Consider the following 21233-nt stretch of genomic DNA (forward strand, 5'->3'; position numbering starts at 1 on the left):
TACTGCCTACAGGAAAATTAAAGAGACCTTTGGAGAGAAGAGAACCACTTGTATGAATATCAAGAGCTGAGATGGCAACCCAGTTCTAAGCAAAGAAGGGAAGGCAGAAAGGTGGAAGGAGTATATAGAGGGTTTATACAAGGGCGATGTAGATAAAGATGAAATGGGAGATACGATACTGCGTGAAGAGTTTGACAGAGCACTGAAAGACCTGAGTCGAAACAAGGCCCCGGGAGTAGACAACATTCCATTAGAACTACTGACGGCCTTGGGAGAGCCAGTCCTGACAAAACTCTACCATCTGGTGAGCAAGATATATGAGACAGGTGAAATACCCTCAGACTTCAAGAAGAATATAATAATTCCAATCCCAAAGAAAGCAGGTGTCGACAAATGTGAAAATTAACGAACTATCAGTTTAATTAAACACAGCTGCAAAATACTAATGCGAATTCTTTACAGACGAATGGAAAAACTGGTAGAAGCGGACCTCAGGGAAGATCAGTTTGGATTCCGTAGAAATGTTGGAACACGTGAGGCAATACTAACCTTACGACTTATCTTAGAAGAAAGATTAAGAAAAGGCAAACCTACGTTTCTAGCATTTGTAGACTTAGAGAAAGCTTTTGACAATGTTGACTGGAATACTCTCTTCCACATTCTAAAGGTGGCAAGGGTAAAATACAGGGAGCGAAAGGCTATTTACAATTTTCACAGAAACCAGATGGCAGTTATAAGAGTCGAGGGGCATGAAAGGGAAGCAGTGGTTGGGAAAGGAGTGAGACAGGGTTGTAGCCTATCCCCGATGTTATTCAATCTGTATATTGAGCAAGCAGTAAAGGAAACAAAAGAAAAATTCGGAGTAGGTATTAAAATTCATAGAGAAGAAGTAAAAACTTTGAGGTTCGCCGATGACATTGTAATTCTGTCAGAGACAGCAAAGGACTTGGAAGAACAGTTGAATGGAATGGACAGTGTCTTGAAAGGAGGATATAAGATGAACATCAACAAAAGTAAAACAAGGATAATGGAATGTAGTCGAATTACGTCGGGTGATGTTGAGGGAATTAGATTAGGAAATGAGACACTTAAAGTAGTAAAGGAGTTTTGCTATTTAGGGAGTAAAATAACTGATGATGGTCGAAGTAGAGAGGATATAAAGTGTAGACTGGCAATGGCAAGGAGATCGTTTCTGAAGAAGAGAAACTTGTTAACATCGAGTATAGATTTAAGTGTCAGGAAGTCGTTTCTGAAAGTATTTGTATGGAGTGTAGCCATGTATGGAAGTGAAACTTGGACGATAACTAGTATGGACAAGAAGAGAATAGAAGCTTTTGAAATGTGGTGCTACAGAAGAATGCTGAAGATAAGGTGGGTAGATCACATAACTAATGAAGAGGTATTGAATAGGATTGGGGAGAAGAGAAGTTTGTGGCACAACTTGACTAGAAGAAGGGATCGGTTGGTAGGACATGTTTTGAGGCATCAAGGGATCACAAATTTAGCATTGGAGGGCAGCGTGGAGGGTAAAAATCGTAGAGGGAGACCAAGAGATGAATACACTAAGCAGTTTCAGAAGGATGTAGGTTGCAGTAGGTACTGGGAGATGAAGAAGCTTGCACAGGATAGAGTAGCATGGAGAGCTGCATCAAACCAGTCTCAGGACTGAAGACCACAACAACAACAACAACAACAACTGAACATGCGTTGCAATATATACGTGGAGCCCAAGACTTATCCTGGTCCCCTACTTTCATGCCGAAACAATAACGATAGGCAATCTTTAGAATAGGTGTCAGATTGCGTTTCTGTGAGGAAAATGTTATTTCACCACAAAAATAATAGAAGTTATTCACCATATTTACACATTTTCGTGGCATTTTTACAAATATTACACTAAAAAAGCACTTGCAAACCAGAAATTTTACATTAATTTAAGTAGAAACTACATGTAATTCACAGTCACAGCAACAGCATCTATGTTTATGACTTACAAACAGCTGAAGAGCATTTGTGTTTTGTTATTTGACAGGTGTGCCAACTCAAAAAAAAAAGACCCCAAATTTAAAATTTTCACTTTAAAAAATTAAATGTTACTTTATCTTCAAAACAAGAGATAATCTGTCATTTTTATGGTGATTTTTGAATTCAGCAGATGGAAATACATGTAAAATTACTATTTTTAAGCCCGAAACATTTTCATTGTTGCCCAGTGTTTTCAGCCGTTCCACGCATCCCCCACCATTAACTGCAAGCAGCCAATGAGATTCATTCTCTTTCCGAGCGACTAGCCGCGAGTTACAAACTGGAATGCGAGCATCTCTCTCCCACGTGTAATGGTGTTGCCTCCCACGTGTAGCGCTGTTGCCGTATTTTGCTACAATGCAGTTTCGTTCACACAGCGACGAATTATTCATTCAGAAGTCGATGTTATTTTCATGTAGCAGTATAGCTGTGTATGTGTATATGTAAAGGTTTTAGTGTGGTTTCCAAATGAATATGTCAGGAGACAGCAATAAACGTGAAGTTCCTCACAAGCAACTTTAATAAAATTGTGTGTCTATGGAGTATCGTCTTAGTTGTGCGACTGGGCTTGTGACTTCCAATCAGAGAGGTAATCGACGGGAAACCATCGAGTAAAAGATTTAGGTGACAATCTGAGCAGCCCTCTTAGACTGTAAGCAGATGATGCTATGATTTACCGTCTTATAAGGTCATATGAGATTAACAAAAATTAAAAAACTACTTAGACAAGATATCTGTATGGTGAGAAAAGTAGGAATTGACTCTAAAAGTCTGAAGTCATCAGTATGATTACTAAAAAAGGAATCCGCTAAATTCGGTTTACAGGATAAAACATACTTTTCTAAAGGCTGTAAATTCACCTAAACACTTAGGGACTACAATTATGAATAACTTAAAATGCAACTATGACACAGATAACGTCGTGTGGAAAGCAAACCAAAGACTTCGATTTATTGGTAGAGCACTTAGAAAATGCAACAGGTCCTCTAAAGAGACTACTTACACTATGCTTTTCCGTCTTATGGAGTTTTGCTGTAAGGTGTGGGATCCAGAGCAGATAGATCTTATCGAAAAAGCTCAAATAAGAGCTACTCGTTTTGTATTTTCACGAAACAGGGGAGAGACTGCCACGGATATGATACGCGAATTGGGGTGGCAATCATCAAAACAGTGTGAAACTTCCTGTCAGATTAAAACTGTGTGCCCGACCGAGACTCGAACTCGGGACCTTTACCTTTCGCGGGCAAGTGCTCTACCATCTGAGCTACCGAAGCACGACTCACGCTCGGTCTCACAGCTTTACTTCTGCCAGTATCCCGTCTCCTACCTTCCTAACTTTACAGAAGCTCTCCTGCGAACCTTGCAGAACTAGCACTCCTGAAAGAAAGGATACTGCAGAGACATTGAAACGTCCCCTTAGAACAAATTATACACGACTGTGCTTAACCTGACACACAATGTTTTTAGCGCAACGCAATCTGACTATCAAAGATCCCTGCAAAAGAATGGCCCTGAGTAACATTAACCTATACCTTTCACAAATCACTTACCTCACAAAAATCTTCGTTACTCGAACTACTGCAATACAGCGAGCGCCACTATTGCCAGCTAAATAAAAGATTCAAACTACAGAAGGCACTAACTACTGACAGGGATAGTTAGCAAATGAAAGATATTAATAGAGAACAAACAGTGTATTTACCTTAATAGTCATAATATATATAGCAGTTCATGGCAAATTACAAAACTGCGCCATCTCTCTCCTCACATCCACCACTGCTGGCGGCTCACCTCCAACTGCGCAACGCTACGCGCTGTTCACATCCAGCTGCCACTGCCCAACACTACAATGGCAGACAACAATGCAAACTAGCCACAGACTGCACACAGCACAGCCAGTGATTTTCATACAGAGAGCGCTACGTGGCGGCGGCGTTACCAATATAAGAACCTAAACAGCCTACTTACATAAAGAAAACATAAACAGCCTACTTACATAGCCCCCATGCTCCCCACAAAAAATTTTACAAATTTTTTTGGCCAGTGGCCAATACAGATTTGAAAAAAATTTTCATAATTACAATATCAAAGATATCAAATGCACGCACTTATTTATACAATGTTGGTCAAAAGCTAAAATTTTCTCACAGTCCATAAAGACAGTCCTGATCATTCATCACAGTAAAACTGCCGTTTCTTTTATCAAAGTCTGAGCAGTAAAAGACAATGCACACGGAAGTAGTGGATGTCCATGCAGTCTTGAAGAAGTAGTGTTGTCCTTCCAACGGAAAGACAGTGCTGACTCTTGACATGCTGACAGGTAATGGGCTACAACAGAGCAAACCCACAGCAGAGTCATTCGACGTTTTGAAGAAGATTGGTAGGTCATCACAGAGTAGACCTACTGTAGTCCTGGTAGAGATTATGTTATTGGTGGGCCACCAGAGGTGCAGACCCACTGCAGTCCTTGTAGAAATAATGGTACTGGTGAGTGAGCAAAGGTGTAGACCCACTGTAGTCCTTGTAGCAATGGCCAGCAGCCATCTGTTGTGACTGTGCGGGTGCACAATCACCATTGAAGAGTCTTGCAGATAATAGAGCAAGTCCATAACCACCACTTGTGCACTCACAAAGTTTTTGGAATTGTCCTTAGAACCAGCAATGCTGTTATCCAGTCCCTCGCTGAATTATTAACACACGTGCAAACACTAACAGTCCCTACTTCTCACATATTGTGCATTACTGTGACCAACAGAAAAGTGTGCAGTGAAATGTAACTTACAAGTTACTTAATTAGATGAACTGGTGTCAATTACAATTTTATAACATAAGAACACAATAACAAAGGTACAAAATACATCATTAAAAACATAACAGTACAGATAACATTTGTAGTAATACAGGCTTTACAAACCAATAGAAATAGACATATACATCAGTGTTACAGGAATTATGACATAAGTACATACATAAAAGATCAGAATAACTTGCGAAACATCAACTTCACATATGAGCAACAAAACAGAACAGATAAATAATGTCTAAGCATATTAACAAGGTAAATAACATATTATTAATGCCAATTATATTTGAGGATAACAGTATTCCTCATCATAGTGAATGTAGCTTAATATTAAAAGAAAAAAAAATTCTATGAAACTACACAGAGACAGGAAGAAAACAAATACACAAGGGTACACAAACACATAGTGGGATAACACAAAAGGAAAGGACAGGGTTTGTTTTACTGCAGTATTTTGCATGGAGATCTCCCTTCGTTCATCATTATTCCCAAAAGTCCTATCTAAGCCTGCTTTCTGTATTCTGTTCACATCCTCTGTCAAAAATAGTTTTTCTCCACTGTACAGTATCCTTTTTTTTTTTTTTTTTTCCCAAACCATTTTCATATAGCTTCTCAATACATTTCTTCCAAGTCATCATAGTTAGTTTCTTATATAGTCTACCCCTCTTAAGCTAACTTAAATCTACTGAGCTCAGATATATATACCAAGGGACGAGGCAATGCAGCATCACATAAAACAATTAATATAAACAGCAATGAAAAAAACGCAGATTTGCGAAGCAAGCAGCATTAAATCTAAATTAACAGATAAAATGCAAAATTACAACTAATATGAGCCAATGTGCAGCAACAAGAAAAGCTTAACAGAGTAATATAAAGTTAAATTTAGCAGCACTATGCCTGGCAAACAGCAGCAACTTATACCTAAACATGACGTAGCTCAAGCAGAAAAAACATTACACTAAAGACAACAATGCAGATAAGGGAAATGTATATTCACATCTTAATGTCTATGTAATTAAAGTGGTGCACCACAAAAACTTATTGTAAAAAAAATATTACCATGTACTTGAAAAGAAAATTATGTGTTACTGTTACTAGTTCCTTCTTATTGTTCTTTCCTTTCCAAGTGCTCCTTTTTTAAAGAATGTGGATCATAAAATAATTATTTAATAGATCTGTTGACAGAAAGTGTTCACATTAGCAAATGCATTTCATTTTATAAAAGCAATGCTGCAACATAGCTGGAAACCAGATATCAAATGAAATAAGCAACTACGAAAAGCAAAGCATAAAAATATCATTCAATAGTCATGTGACATTTCATAAGTTAGTAGAAATTCTCTCAACTCTCGTAGAAAGACGCTTGTCGTAATCAGGTGTGCAGATGTAAAAAATATTTCTCGTCATTTCATTAGGCATTTCAGTAAATTAGCACAAAGTACGAGTAATCATATGTTTTCAAGTAATGAGCGTGTAATATTTGCGATGCTTTCTACAAAGGAATGTTAATAGCAAGGTTAATGGAAGTAATGAGGGTGTCGCATTTGCAATATTTTCTCTAAAGGAATGTCAATGACGAGGATAAAGGCCTGCCTTTTTTTTTTCTTTCTGTGCTTCTGACGAGGCACTCACACTAATGGCTTGTTCTCCAGGCGTCTGACACACCTGGGTGCCCACGACGCATTATGTGCAGGTGGTCACTTAACTTTCTTACGGAAATATTTACAACAGCAGTTTCCGCTACAGTGACAGTCTCATATAAAAATTTCACAGGTCGAGAATTTACGTTGCAAATGTGTAGAAACAAAATCCTATGAATATAACAGTGTCCAAAAAAATTTTCGCCTTAATTGTCATACATTCACGCATTTACACACATTTCATAACTCTTAAAGTACGATTCTTGGTTTCCAACATCCTTTTTCACAAGTCAAGAGTCCCTAACTTCTATTCATTATTCATATACATATAAACACGTAATCACATTCCTCATATATGGTAGCATCATCTTATTGACATAAACACACCTCAACAGCATAATACACATCGTCGTCGTAATAATAACATCATAACACCTCAGTCAAATCTCAAAAAAGTCGTATCTTTCTGCAATAATTTCAAACCATAAAAAATATTCTCTGCTCATTTCAATAGTGTCATCTGCCTCAAACGTACTTTAAAAATCATGATCTCATACCAAATACATCATTCAAAGCTCTCATAGTATCACAATGGGTCCGAAAAAATATGAACAGTTCACAAAGTACAGACAGAATACAATTTCATATGTGTGAAGTTATCCAACTGTTTAATTGCGTAAACATGTGTCACTGACGTAGTAAAAAAGTTTGTCTCACTCAGTTAAATGATCAGATAGCTGTGTAATTTGTGTGTTAGAGAAATATGGTACCGATGTGTAAAGTTGTATAAGCAAATACCATATTAGCTAGGGCTCCTTGTGCTTGCCAAACACATGGTACACAAAGTAAGCACATACCCACCTGAGGTTTAATGTAATTGTACCCTCAGGTATTACAGATTACAGCAATGGAATGAAATGTATCACGGAAAACTTTCTTTGTAATTCAAAAATGTTAAAAAGTAAATGTTTTAAATACAAAATTAATCACTCAAATACGTGTCCTGTAGCGCTAAATATGCGTCTTGCTGTAAGATAATCTCTGTGGAAGTGTCGTAGTTATCGTCCTCCGAAAGCTAAGTTCTGCAGAAGACAATGTACTTACCTCATGATAAACAAAAGTGAAATGCTTTGCGTATAGATATCTTAGTTATTACGCTTATTGTCGTGGTGAAGAGCGTACTGTGCTGTAACGTATTGTTGTGCTACGAAAGAGGCTGTCTCATTGTAGCTATACCACAAAAGTTACTACTAAAACATGTTTTACTTCCCAGAATAATACAGAAAAACTGTGCAGATATGAAACAGAAACACCGCAAACAGATTCTAAGTCTGACAAAGCATACTAGTAATGTAAAGTGAAAAGTTATATGGCAAAGACAAAGTTAAAAGGCAGATTATCTTTCAATAAACGGTTTTACATGTGAAATGTGGTGTAAACCTTTACTCTTCCTAGTACGCAGAGTTTCAACTTCAACGCAATTATCATGTGGTATACGTCGGATTCTGTAAGGTCCATTGTAAACTAGAAAGAATTTGTGACTCAAGTGTTTCTTCTTATGTGACAATGAATGAGCTTTAATGAGAACTTTCTGACCAATATATAATTTCTTTGCATTTGCTTTACCATGTAGTTTTCTCCTTTTGTCTGCTGCAGATTTTATATTTTTAACAGCCAAATCAATTATGTCTTTGTGTCGAAGTTCACGTGTATTCGGGAAAGGTACAAGCTCTCTGATTCTGTTTGGTGGTTCTTCATTCTTCAGTACAAGAGTAGGTGGTAAAGCAGTGGAATCATGAGGCATTTCATTCAGCACATTTTGAAATACGTGTAAATATATGTCCCAATGCTCATGCTTTCTGTGACAATAAAGTCTGCAAAGCTTATTGATTTCTTTCATAATCCGTTCGGAGGGGTTACAATGTGGTGAATACAATGAAATAAAAACAGGTTTGATTTTATGATTCCGAAGCATGCGTGACCAAACATCAGATCTGGATTGCGGTCCGTTATCTGAAATGACTTTACTAACGTGTCCAACTTCACGTAAGAAATTTTTAACAAAGGCGTTGGATACAGACCGTCCAGTGGCTTTACGTAACGGAGTGAAAGAAACAAATTTTGAAGTAAGTTCAACAGTGACTTGAACGTACGAAAATCCATTCGATGTTCTGACAAGGGGTCCCAAGAGATCAACAGCAGCAAATTCTTTTAATTTAGAAGGAATAATAGGAAACAACGGAGCACGATGTGAGATAGTAGATGGTTTCGCCTTTTGACAAAGTTTACAAATAGACAAGACTCTTCGATTTCGCTTTTCCATATTATTAAAATAACAAGTCGTTCGAAGAATATGATAACATTTTCGTGGACCAAAATGTGCGTAGCTGAGATGAATGTACCAAATGAGCTTATTAACAAAATCGTCTGGAATGCAAAGTACCCATAGCTTGTCATCATCAGTGCAGCGTTTGAAGAGTATGTTGTTTCTAACCAGGTAATAATGCCGAATCTGAGTGTGTGTCTTTTCATGCCATTTACTTTTGATGTCTTTCCAAATCGGATCTTTATCTTGTTCATGAGCAATGTCCTTTAAAGATGTGGTGATGAAGTTTTCAAAGGCGACTTTCTGAATGTAAAGAATACTGAAATTTTTCTCGAGGTTGCCTTCTGTGTTACTTTTCTCAAGCCCAGCCGGTGCGCGTGACAGCGCGTCCGCAACAATGTTCTCCTTGTCGGGAATGTAGACTATTGTGAAGCGGAATTCTTGCAGAAACAATGCCCAACGTTTTAACCTGTCATGATTTAATTTTGAAGACATAAGAAATTGTAATGCACGATGATCACTGTATACTTTTACGTGCGTGCCAGAAAGAAAGAAACGGAATTTGTTAATGGGATGAGAAGTTCCGCCTTATGCAATACACCTTATTTCTTTTGTTTTCATTTTCTTAGCAAGCACGGAGACAACAAGAAGAACTGCACCACAAGATGAGGAATTTGTTAAATGCCCAAACGATAGCTAAAGCTTCTAATTCAGTAACGGAATAATTTTTTTCAGATTTTGTTAGCACTCGGCTAGCAAAAGCAATGGTTTTCTGAACAGTAATGTCATCTTCTATGGCTTCTTGAAATAAATGGGCACCAAGACCAACTTTGGAAGAATCAGTGCTAAGGCAGAAATCTTGTGACAGATCTGGATGAGCTAGTATTGGCGCGTGAAGTAACGCTTCTTTCAAAGAATTGAATTCCAACTGTGCTTGTTCGTCCCAGTTCCAAATAGTATTTTTTCCAGTGAGAGAACAAAGTTTTGGTGTAACTAGAATTTGCATATTCAGAAAACGACGGTAAAAATTTACGAGACCTAGAAAACCGCGGACTTGTCTTTTTGTGGATGGAACTGGAATGGCTCTGATTGCTTCTAACTTTTCAGGATCCGGCTGAATGCCTTCAGAAGAAATAATATGTCCCAAAAACTTCACCTTTGACCTACCGAATTCAGACTTTTCCAAGTTAACTGTAATTCCAGATTCTGCAAAAATACGTAACAAACTGTTGAGGATGCGGTTATGTTGTTCCCATGAAGCTTCTGCTATTAGAATATCGTCCACATATAAGGTGATGTGACGTTTTAAGAACTCAGGTAATATGGAATTTAACCCGCGAATGAATGCTGCCGAAGAAATGTTCAAACCAAAAGGAAGTTTCCGAAACTGATAACAAACGCCGAAACAAAGGAAAGCTGTGTATTTTCTGCATTCTGGATGAAGTTCGATCTGATAAAAGCTGGATCTGAGATCAATGGAAGACAACACTTTTACACCATTAAAATTTTGAAGAAGTTCTTCCATCGTCTGCGGCCTATCTGTTTCAGGAATGATGATAGTATTGATTTGTCTCGAATCTAAGAGAAGCCTGATCGATCCATTTTTCTTCTCAACAACATGTAACGGACTGTTGTATGAGCTTACTGCAGGCTCAATAATGCCCTCGTCAAGCATAGATTGTATTTCTGTTCTAACACGGTCCCTATAATATGCTGGAATTACGTATGGTCTAACACAAAATTTAGTATGCTCACGAACACGAAATTGGTATTGAAATCCCTTGATTGTTCCTGTTTTGTAAGTAGAAACTGTGGAATGTGCTTGTAAAATCTCAAAAAGGTCCTGCCTATCAGTGTCATTACAATTCTCAATTGTTTGAATTTTATTCTGAATTAACTCATTAATTTCAAATATGCCATCGATATCATCCCTGTCAGTACTTACAGAGTGATTGTTAGTGTCTAGTTCCATAGAAAATTCCGAACTGTTGTCTAACAGAACGTAAAGCCGATTAATTTCCTCATCACGGTTTGAGAGCCAGTCTTCAAATTTCAAAGCTATTGACTTACCTTCTTTCTCTAAACTTATTTCAGCATCGTGAAAGCTTAAGATTGCTTTATATTCATTCAAAAAGTCTACTCCCAGTATAATTTCCGTCGACAATAATGGAACAATAAGAAAGTTCATAGAGAAGCTGTGGCTTTGGCAAAAGAATTCTAAATCGGTTTGTTGGCGTACATCTACACTTTTTCCAAAGATTGCACCTTGTAATTTAATCTTACGTAACGGAAGTGTGGGGCAATCGTTCGATTTGTTGCATTTGCTAAAAGCTGTTTCACTAATTACTGAAATGGGACTGCCAGAGTCAAGCACTGCCGTAAATTTTACGTCATTTACAGTAATGTGAATCACAGGATATGCAATGTTGTTACGTGTTACGTCGTGTTCCTGGAGTAAGATGTCCCTAATGTCTTCCATTTTTACGTAATTACTAGCTACGGCAGCTGCGTCGTCAGTTTCATAAGTACGTCTTGTGGCTGCCAGCGGTGTGAGTCATTGCCTATTGTCTCTTTGTTGGCGCGCGTCGTTATTGGGATTTGGAGAGCTAACTTCTACAAATTCACGTTGTCCAGAGGGCCCAGCTCTGTTAGAAACCCGCCAGTTCTGATGAAATTCACGTCTGTCGTTTTCTCGGTAGTTTACATAGTTTCTTTCTTGTCTGTCACGTGTTGGAGAATTTCTCCCTGAGTCGTAACTGCGTGCTGGACCATTGCGTCTAAAGTTATTCTGTCTCCCTTGATAATAATTATTTTGGTTCCCATATTGTCTGTTTCTCTGATTGTCTCTGTGATAGTCATTACCGCGGAAAGGTGATCTTTCCCTGTAACTATTACTCTGCCAGTGGTTGTCATATGGGTGGTGTCTGTTTTGGTCACGATTTACGTTGTAAGAATAGGTTTGTCGTGGCCATTTATTGTTTCTGTCGTCACAGAATTGTGACGGATGTGACCTGTAGTGATTGTTTTCCTGTTTTCGCATCCCGCGACTGTCTGTGTCAATTTCTAATTCTTGTAAGAGTCCCTGAAAAGCTTCAATGTCGTCTTTGCAACGTCCTGCCAAAATAATATGCCATAAATGTTCAGGTAATTTGATTAAGCAAATGCGGATGAGTTCTGAGGGGCTGCATGGGTTTGACAGGTACTGATTCTTGTGCAACATGTCTTCAAAATATTTGACAAGACTGGAAAATTCAGATTGTTCAAAGTGTTTCATCATCATGATGCTATGTTTTACTCGGTCTTGTGTAGCTTGAGACCAATACGCTGAGAGGAAGGCATGATAAAATTCTCCTTCGCTGTGACAATCGTGAATGATCGATCGCATTCTTACAGCTGGTTCATTCTCCAAGTAGCCACACATTAATTCTAATCTGTGTTCTAATGACCAGTTGGGAGGAAAACAATGAGAGAATTGATGGAGCCACGCTTGTGGATGAATGTCGTTGGCAGAATTCTTAAATGTTTTGAATTTACATGTAGTAATGAACAGCTTATAGTCAAAGTCATCGTGTCGGCGAGTAGCATATCGGTCATTGTTACGTCGTGTCGGCGGTTCCATCTCAAAATTCGGTCCACCTTGCCAATTCCTTTCATTTTACCGAAATGCCCTGTGTTATTATTTTGTGGCTTTTCCGTATTTCTAAGTTCCTCTTCCCGTGTTGGAGCGCGAGTGTCCTCTGAAATATGTAATTCTTGTATCACCTGCGTCAACTGATTTTGTACTTCCTGGATTTCTCTTTTGTACTGTGTATTGATTTGATTTTGATTTTGTTTGAATTTTCTTATTTGTTCATACTCTTCTGTGTCAGTGAAGGCTACGGGTCTTGTGTCATTCAGATCATCATCTACCTTTGTAGATAAGTTAGTGACCTGATCCGAAAGTTCGGCTACTTTCTCTGATAGTGAACACAATTCCTCAGTGTGTCTTTCTACTGTGTCCTTTAAGTTTTCCTGAGATCTTGCAAGTTGCGAAACCGAATCGGTAGATGCAACTGAGTCCATTTTAGCTTGCAAGGTCTCATGATTTTCGTGAACAATGGTTTGCAGTTCTTTTATGGCTGCTTTGTGATTCTGTAATGCATTTTCATGCCGCGAAAAAATAGGTTGAAAATGCCCACAAATTTGTGTTTTTACTTCATTACAGACTTTTTGACATTTCGATTCCATGTTATGTAACTCAGTAGTTAAATCCTCACGTGTTTGTTCAAGTGTGGTGTGAAGATTTTGTTCCATTGCGTCTAACTGTTGCTGTGTTTGTTTCTGATTTTGTTCCATTTTTTGCATTAATTGCAATAATAATGTATTAGTGTCGGGAATCTGTTTCTCTATGCTTTTTGGCAGTGCGTTTTCACCGGCAGCATTCACATTTTGACAAGCAGAAAATATGTCTTGACTCATTTGAGAAACCGGTGAGGACCCAAAACCTAAGTCTACAGTATTTGCAATATTGTGTTCTGTCATTTCGGATTCCTGAGGCGAGCTGTTGCCGACAGATCGATCGATAATGCTTCCCTGTTCACTAATTGTTTCACTGCCTACGCCATTGTTTGCCGCCCGCTCCATTTCCCTATGCACAGTTACCAAATTACTGCTTCGAATGTCTGTTAATTCACTACACAGTGGTGCTGATAAGCTACGCTCGTCGTCACTATTATTTTTCAGTTTGCTTTGGAGCCTAGTGTTACGTTTTTCACACGCCATTGTTGTCACAATATTTCACACGATAACACAGAAAAGCACAATTTGAAGTGCAAAAATAGCACTGAACATAATATCTAGTTAATTGCAAGCGTAGCTGCGAAATACTTGGTGCAAATCTACATGCATGCCACAACTGTTTTACAGTACAACAATGAAAGACTGCAACTACAAAGGAGATTCTCTCTACAATTACGCACTAGCAATAAACAAAAGCTACACTAAATACACAAACTACAAGAAAAAATCAGAAGATTCCAGTGAGGTATCCTGGCAGGGTCGCCATATGAAACGTCCCCTTAGAACAAATTATACACGACTGTGCTTAACCTGACACGCAATGTTTTTAGCGCAACGCAATCTGACTATCAAAGATCCTTGCAAAAGAATGGCCCTGAGTAACATTAAACTATACCTTTCACAAATCACTTACCTCACAAAAATCTTCGTTACTCGAACTACTGCAATACAGCGAGTGCCACTATTGCCAGCTAAATAAAACATTCAAACTACAGAAGGCACTAACTACTGATAGGGATAGTTAGCAAATGAAAGATATTAATAGAGAACAAACAGTGTATTTACCTTAATAGTCATAATATATATAGCAGTTCATGGCAAATTACAAAACTCCGCCATCTCTCTCCTCACATCCACCACTGCTGGCGGCTCACCTCCAACAGCGCAACGCTACGCGCTGTTCACATCCAGCTGCCACTGCCCAACACTACAATGGCAGACAACAATGCAAACTAGCCACAGACTGCACACAGCACAGCCAGTGATTTTCATACAGAGAGCGCTACGTGGCGGCGGCGTTACCAATATAAGAACCTAAACAGCCTACTTACATAAAGAAAACATAAACAGCCTTCTTACAACATGGCTTAGTCACAGCCTGGAGGATGTTTCCAGAATGAGATTTTCACTCTGCAGCGGAGTGTGCGCTGATATGAAACTTCCTGGCAGATAAAAACTGTGTGGCCGACCGAGACTCGAACTCGGGACGACCGGGTGTAAGTCGTGCTTCGGTAGCTCAGATGGTAGAGCACTTGTCCGCGAAAGGCAAAGGTCCTGATTTCGAGTCTTGGTTGGGCACACAGTTTTAATCTGCCAGGAAGTTTCATATCAGCGCACACTCCGCGGCAGAGTGAAAATCTCATTCTGGAAACATCCCCCGAGCTGTGGCTAAGCCATGTCTCCGCAGTATCCTTTCTTTCAGGAGTGCTAGTTCTGCAAGGTTCGTAGGAGAGCTCCTGTAACGTTTGGAAGGTAGGAGACGAGATACTGGCCGAAATAAAGCTGTGAGACCGGACGTGGGTCGTGCTTCGGTAGCTCAGATGGTAGAGCACTTCCCCGCGAAAGGTAAAGGTCCCGAGTTTGTGTCTCGGTCGGGCACAAGTTTTAATCTGCCAGGAAATTTCATATCAGCGCACACTCCGCTGCAGAGTGAAAATCTCATTCTGGAATCAAAACAATGGCTTTTTTCGTTGTGGCAGGATTTTCTCATGAAATTTCAGTCGCCAGATTTCTCCTCAGAAGGTGAAAATAGAAAATACTTTGTTGGCGTCCACCTTCATAGGGAGGAATGTTCATCATAATAAAATAAGAGAAAATAGATTTCGCTAGGAAAGACAAAAGCGCTCGTGTTTCCTGCGCTCTGCCAGGCACTTAATTGTGAATTGCACAGTAATCATGTAGATGTAGATGCTTCATAAGCAGTCTAGGAGGTTTACGTCCCGCATTTATAACGTCTTCATACTTGAATCTGAAACCCATACTTCTTCTATTTTTTACTTTTTCAAGACTCAAGAACGAACTGCAGCAGCACGTGTCAGCAAGAAAACTGTACAGAGAATAGTAGACAATAGTGTCGGAGCTGTAAAGAGAAGAGTAAACAAAAGCGTCGGATTTGTGGGAAACTCAGGATATTTTGATGTCGTGTAGCCTGAAAATCAGCGAAATCTCAAGAAACCTGTGACACAAATAAATGGTTTAGACAACGATGTTGTAAAGCACTCCGTTTTTGAAATGTCTATAAGAAGGGAATAACCAACATCAAAAAACCTGTTACAATTATGCCTTAGCAAATTGGTTTCAAAGGTAGCACTTCATCAATGTAAAGAATTTTAAAATACATTGGTTTTAAACATGTTAAGGAGAGAGTTATTAATTGTGACATAGACATAGAAGTAGCACGAAGCACGTCTGTTATAAAGATGCACGATACGAGAGGAGGAGGTAGTTGTACAATTTATTACCTTGAGGAAACATGGGTGAATCAGAATCATTCCATAAATACCTGTTGGAAAATGAGTGATGGTAGTGGCGCTTTTAAAGTTCCCTTACGAAAAGGTTCTCGGTTACTTATTCTGCATGCTGGCTCTTCCTCTGATTTGGTTCCTGAGAGTAAATTTGTATTTAGATGTAAGAAAAACAGTGGTGACTACCATTCGAAAATGAACGCTGTCACTTTCAAGAAGTGATTCACTTAACGAATCTTGCCATTATATTAGAACAAATAAGCCCTCGGTCACAAATATTAAGTCAAAATTGCCCAGGTTTCGACGCTACTATGAGCGTCGTCTTCAGAATTAGACTAACTGTTCTAAAACATATTAAGGATATAATATATTAATAAAATTAAAGTTTGCACTGACTGGAAAAAGATGCAGTACTTACAAGTCATATATCAAAAAAGATCTAAGCCGGCAAGGCGACGTCATGAATAGTTGTAAGTAAGATGGCGAGCCGCTAAGGCAAAAACTGCATCTTTTTCCAGTCAGTACAAACTTTAATTTTATTAATGTATTATGTACTTAATATGTTTTAATACAGTTAGTATAATTCTGAAGAGGACGCGCATAGTAGCGTCGAAACCTGGTCAATTTTGACTTAATATTTGTGACCGAGGACTTATTTGTTCTAATATAATTCTGACACGGTCACGTTCTAAGTTTTACGATTCTTGCCATACCTAGCTCGGAGTCGGTCATTGTAATTACCGTGCCAGTTATCACTCAGCTGTTACAGAGAAATGTCCAAGTACGAGCACCAGGAAAGGGGATATTGTGCTCTGGCTGAAATATAAAAATATTCTGGACAATATAAGCCAGACTCGTGCTGAACTGTTGCAGCTCGTTAAAATACAAAAGCCACACGACAGAATGTACAAATTCCACTTTCTTGCATGTGAATGTGGTCAAACAGTTTTGCGTTATTGCTGTCAGTATAATCCGATAGAATTTATTTGCGCATAATTTACAACTTATGTGGGGAAAAAAATTCAACATATCAGACACTGGAAGGCTTGTGCTTGAAGCAATAGACAGCACTGTGTTTGTCACGCTGAAAAGTTTCAAAAATAAGACTCTCACAGGGAGGTGAAAATGGATAAAGGCCTTGAACGTATCATCCTGAGTTTACAATCAGATGGTTCGGACATGGACTCAGATAGTAGATGGTATTACGGTGTAGACTTTGTAACAATGTAATGATCTTTCTTGGTTTTAAAGACGCATGGCTTAAAAACGTTTTTCTCAGTATATCAATTGTACATACTGTACATGAGAACTTCCTACCTTTTATTGGTTAGGAATATGTGGCCTGTGAAGCATTCAGACTATAAAGTTCAACACATTGCCCAAGGAGAAGTTAAGCTTTTCCCAGCCTCTTGTATTACTTGCGAGAATGCGGATGGATAAATTCGTCCAAAACTGCAGTATTTCGACACGTAAACCCCTGTAATTTTCAAGGCACGAATTGGAAAATGCCTTAAAATAGAAGGGAGGGTTACTTGTGGAGATATCGATGGTTTTCGGCGTTATCGGTCAGCATTCATTCGAGTTATTCACAGAAGGTGGCTAATTGTTAGCTTGTTCAATGGATCGTAAATGTGTTCTTCCACTGTAGTGTCGAACGAGTTAGTTTAAAGTCATAATGCCTGTTTAAACCAAGAAATATGACATGCTGACAATTTTTACGATAGTCTAGTGATTGCCACCAGAATTCTTTTTTTACGCATAGTGGTTTAGACAGCAGTGACGGACACCCATATATACGTGCATTATACACATTTAAAAAATTATATAGAGTAGAGGCAGTTGTCAAACAAATACAATGATTTCGGTCTGAGTTTGAAGTTTATTTTATTATGTATTACATTTTTATTTATATCACAGTCCAAAGCGCAATAAACGGTAATCATTGCAACTACTTTAGATGATCTTGTCATTAGACAACCGTCGTTTATAGAAAAAATGCTCTTGACGTCTTCACAAAGCTGTATCAGCTGTTCTCGCCTTCCGACGTCGCACAGACATGCTGTGGAACAGTGGACACAGCCTCAAAACTCAAAAGAAAGATTTCTCTCATGTAGACGAATGATCGAAATTGGTTTTAAAATGTATTATTCCCTCATAGATTTGAACGTATAATACGGTGTAGCGAACGCAAATGAACATCATTATTGTCCGCAGCAACACATTTCGGCAAGACGGACTTCATTGGCCCGCTCTCTGCCGCCACACGTGCGCAAACCTCATCCCCTCCACGACTCCCTATTGCTCTGCCTCTATGTGCGGAAGCGCCTTCTTACGTGAAGCAGGCTATAGTAGCAGTACTACAATAAACGCTCTTATGAATCAAGTTTCCAAATTGTCTGAGGATAGTGAAAAACAGAAAGCACTTAATGAACAGCTAAGTCAGCAGTAACAAGTTTTATTGTTAGACCAGCAGCCACAATCAGGTTTCAATGAAATTAAAATTGTAGTGAATGTTTCCCTTTCAGCAGTTAATTTTTCAGTTGTGAATCTCATAACCCCTTCTCCTAGATAATGTCAGAGGACATTACTCTGTTTATAAACGAAGTGTTAGTTATAGCTGAGTTAAGTGCCTAGTCTGATGAAACATCTTTGAGGATGACCAAGTTATGTATCACGTGTGAGGCGAAGACACATATCTCATATCATGATGTTCTTAATAATGTGTCCAGATTTGGAGAACTAGCAGAGGGCTTACGGCAAAGGTGCAGAAAGCAAAATAGTGTAGGCTTCTTTTCAGGAGAAACTCAATACCTTAAAACAGGAAACAAACGAAACAGCTGAATCATTTTCTAACAGTCTACGCAAGGGAAATGCACAAATGTACGAGGTGACACAAAGTTAGAGGTGGATAGTGTCTCACTCAAAGAAGCAGACAATAGGAATCAAATGTGTTCCTGTCATGGATTTCCCCAGATTTTTCACTGCAGGGGTGAATGGAAAACCCTAAGGATTTAACTGCAGAACTTTTCATCGGAAACAGATAGTGCCATAAAAATGTGAGGTGAACGAAAGATATTTACACCTGGGAAGGAATGTTACTGTAGCGGCTAGGGAAATTTGAAGGCACAATGTCGCCAACAACAATGCTGTAATTTCATAACACTTTGGTAATTAGGTGTAGCCTTGTGAATCTAGAAAGCAGGGCAAATATAATGGGAAGCATTCCGAATGAGCTGCAGTACTGTAAAAATGTATGAAGAGACGAATTGTTGGTTGAGAGCCTGGATGAATAAAAAGAAGTACAAATTTATATTGGATACTGAGGCACACTTATCAGATGCAAGTCTGTACCTCATGGATAAGATGAGACTGCAAACTCTGAGATACAGATTGTATGCAGTAGGGGATAATAGGACACACAACTCAAATTTAAGGTAGAAAACTCAAGTTTTCGTGAAAAAATGGAAGTGTTACCAACACCAGCGCAGGGATTTTCTGCAATAATTGGATTAGACTTTCTGGTTAGGCATGATGCTAAAATCAGTCTTTGACAGTAAACACTTGAACTCAACAGGAATTCGTTTTTGATGGGTACAACAGTTGAAAGTGTTTCTATGCCACAACATATGCCCGTTGCTAAGGTAGTATCCAACAAAGCATGTACAATGATATTAAAGGTTGTCTCACCTACCAAGGTACAAGCAAATACAAGAAAGCTAATTTGGGTTTCAGTAGACCTTAATGAAGCACAGAAAGCTTTATGTTTTCTAAAGCCACTGCCCAGAAATGACATTTTAAACATACAGCATCGTTTCATATGAAGAAGTATGGCACATTCTAGGGACACAAGGGGCCATGTTATAGTGGCAAAGAGCTGCATAATTTCAGAATCCATGAAGTTAGCCTTCTTAAGGGATTGGTAATTGCTACAGTAAAAATACTTGGTGAAGAAGACATCGACCGGTAAATGATAGAGGATAATGTCAAGCAAACTGTCAGCACATCCGCAAGGCTGTGTAAAGTCAGATATTTAGAGGGTAACAATTAGTCAGTCACAGACGAATTGTTATTTCAGTACCAAGATTTATTTTATTCAGAGGGTCCAATGCCAGCCATACCCACACGCAGCATCAGATTCCAACAGCAAATCATACACCAGTATAATGAAAGTGATTCAGGTTACCAAAGCTTCTCCAGCCATTGATAGAATAGTTCATAGATCAGCAAGTTGCGGGAGGCATAACAGAATTCAACGATAGTCACTGGTCAGCAAGTACATTAATTTTACACTAGAAGTCACCTGACAGATTTAAGGGATATCGATCCAGCTGTGATCCAGATTTTTAACTGAACGTATAGTAACTGATTCATATCTAATTCTTAATACAACTGAAACTTTTGGTAAGTGGAGCCCTATAAATTCCTTGGCACAACAGATTTAAGGAGTGGTTATCACCAGATTCAAGCATGTCTGGGTGACAGGCCTAAGACATGATGTACAGCACCACCTGGTCACTACGAATTTAACAAAATTACTTTTGTGTTAAAGAATGCTCCTGCAACAGTTCATCATATGTTACATTATAAGTCCTGTGAGGTTTAAAACCGAAAAAATGCGTGGTCTATTTGGATGACAATATGGTTTTTGTTAAAGATCTATATGAACACATGAAATGCCGAAATGAGGTATTTGATGGATCAAGAACAGCTCGTCTCATGCTGAGCATAACAAATGTCATTTTGCATGTTCACAAATTCATAACATAGGGCATATTATCAGCCAAGATGGAGTGGTGACAGATCCTCATCTCACTTCAGATGTTTGTGATTTTGCGCTTCCAGCTACTCTCATTCCTTGGTTTAGCAAATTATTACCAAAAATTCGTCAAAGAGCTTGCATAAATTGCACAACCATTGACATTAAAACAAATACATTCATTCCTTGGTTTAGCAGATTATTACTGAAAATTTTTCAAAGCATTTGCAGAAATTACACAACCATTGACACTGAAACAAATACATTCATTCCTTGGATTAGCAAATTATCATCCAATATACGTCAAAGCATTTTCAGAAATTGCGCATCTATTGACTAGGAGTTACATATCATAGTGCATCAGAGTGTCAGACAGCATTTCAAGATTTAAAAGAGATATTAACTTTAGATCTTGTATTAATTTTTCGTAATTTTACCAAAGGATTTATACTACCATGTGATGCGAACAATACTGCCTTAGGAGCAATTTTAAGTAAAAATGTAGATGGTCAGGAACATCCAGTAACATCCGCTTCTTTCAGCTAAATAATGCTGAGGGGAACTATCTGAATAACAGAAAAAGAGATTCTCACTTTGATATACGATATTTCGTATTTATGTTTTTATTTACATGCTTGTAAATTTAAAGCAGCTATAG

Source organism: Schistocerca cancellata, unplaced genomic scaffold, assembly GCF_023864275.1.
Source record: "Schistocerca cancellata isolate TAMUIC-IGC-003103 unplaced genomic scaffold, iqSchCanc2.1 HiC_scaffold_718, whole genome shotgun sequence".
NCBI classification, from domain to species: domain Eukaryota; kingdom Metazoa; phylum Arthropoda; class Insecta; order Orthoptera; family Acrididae; genus Schistocerca; species Schistocerca cancellata.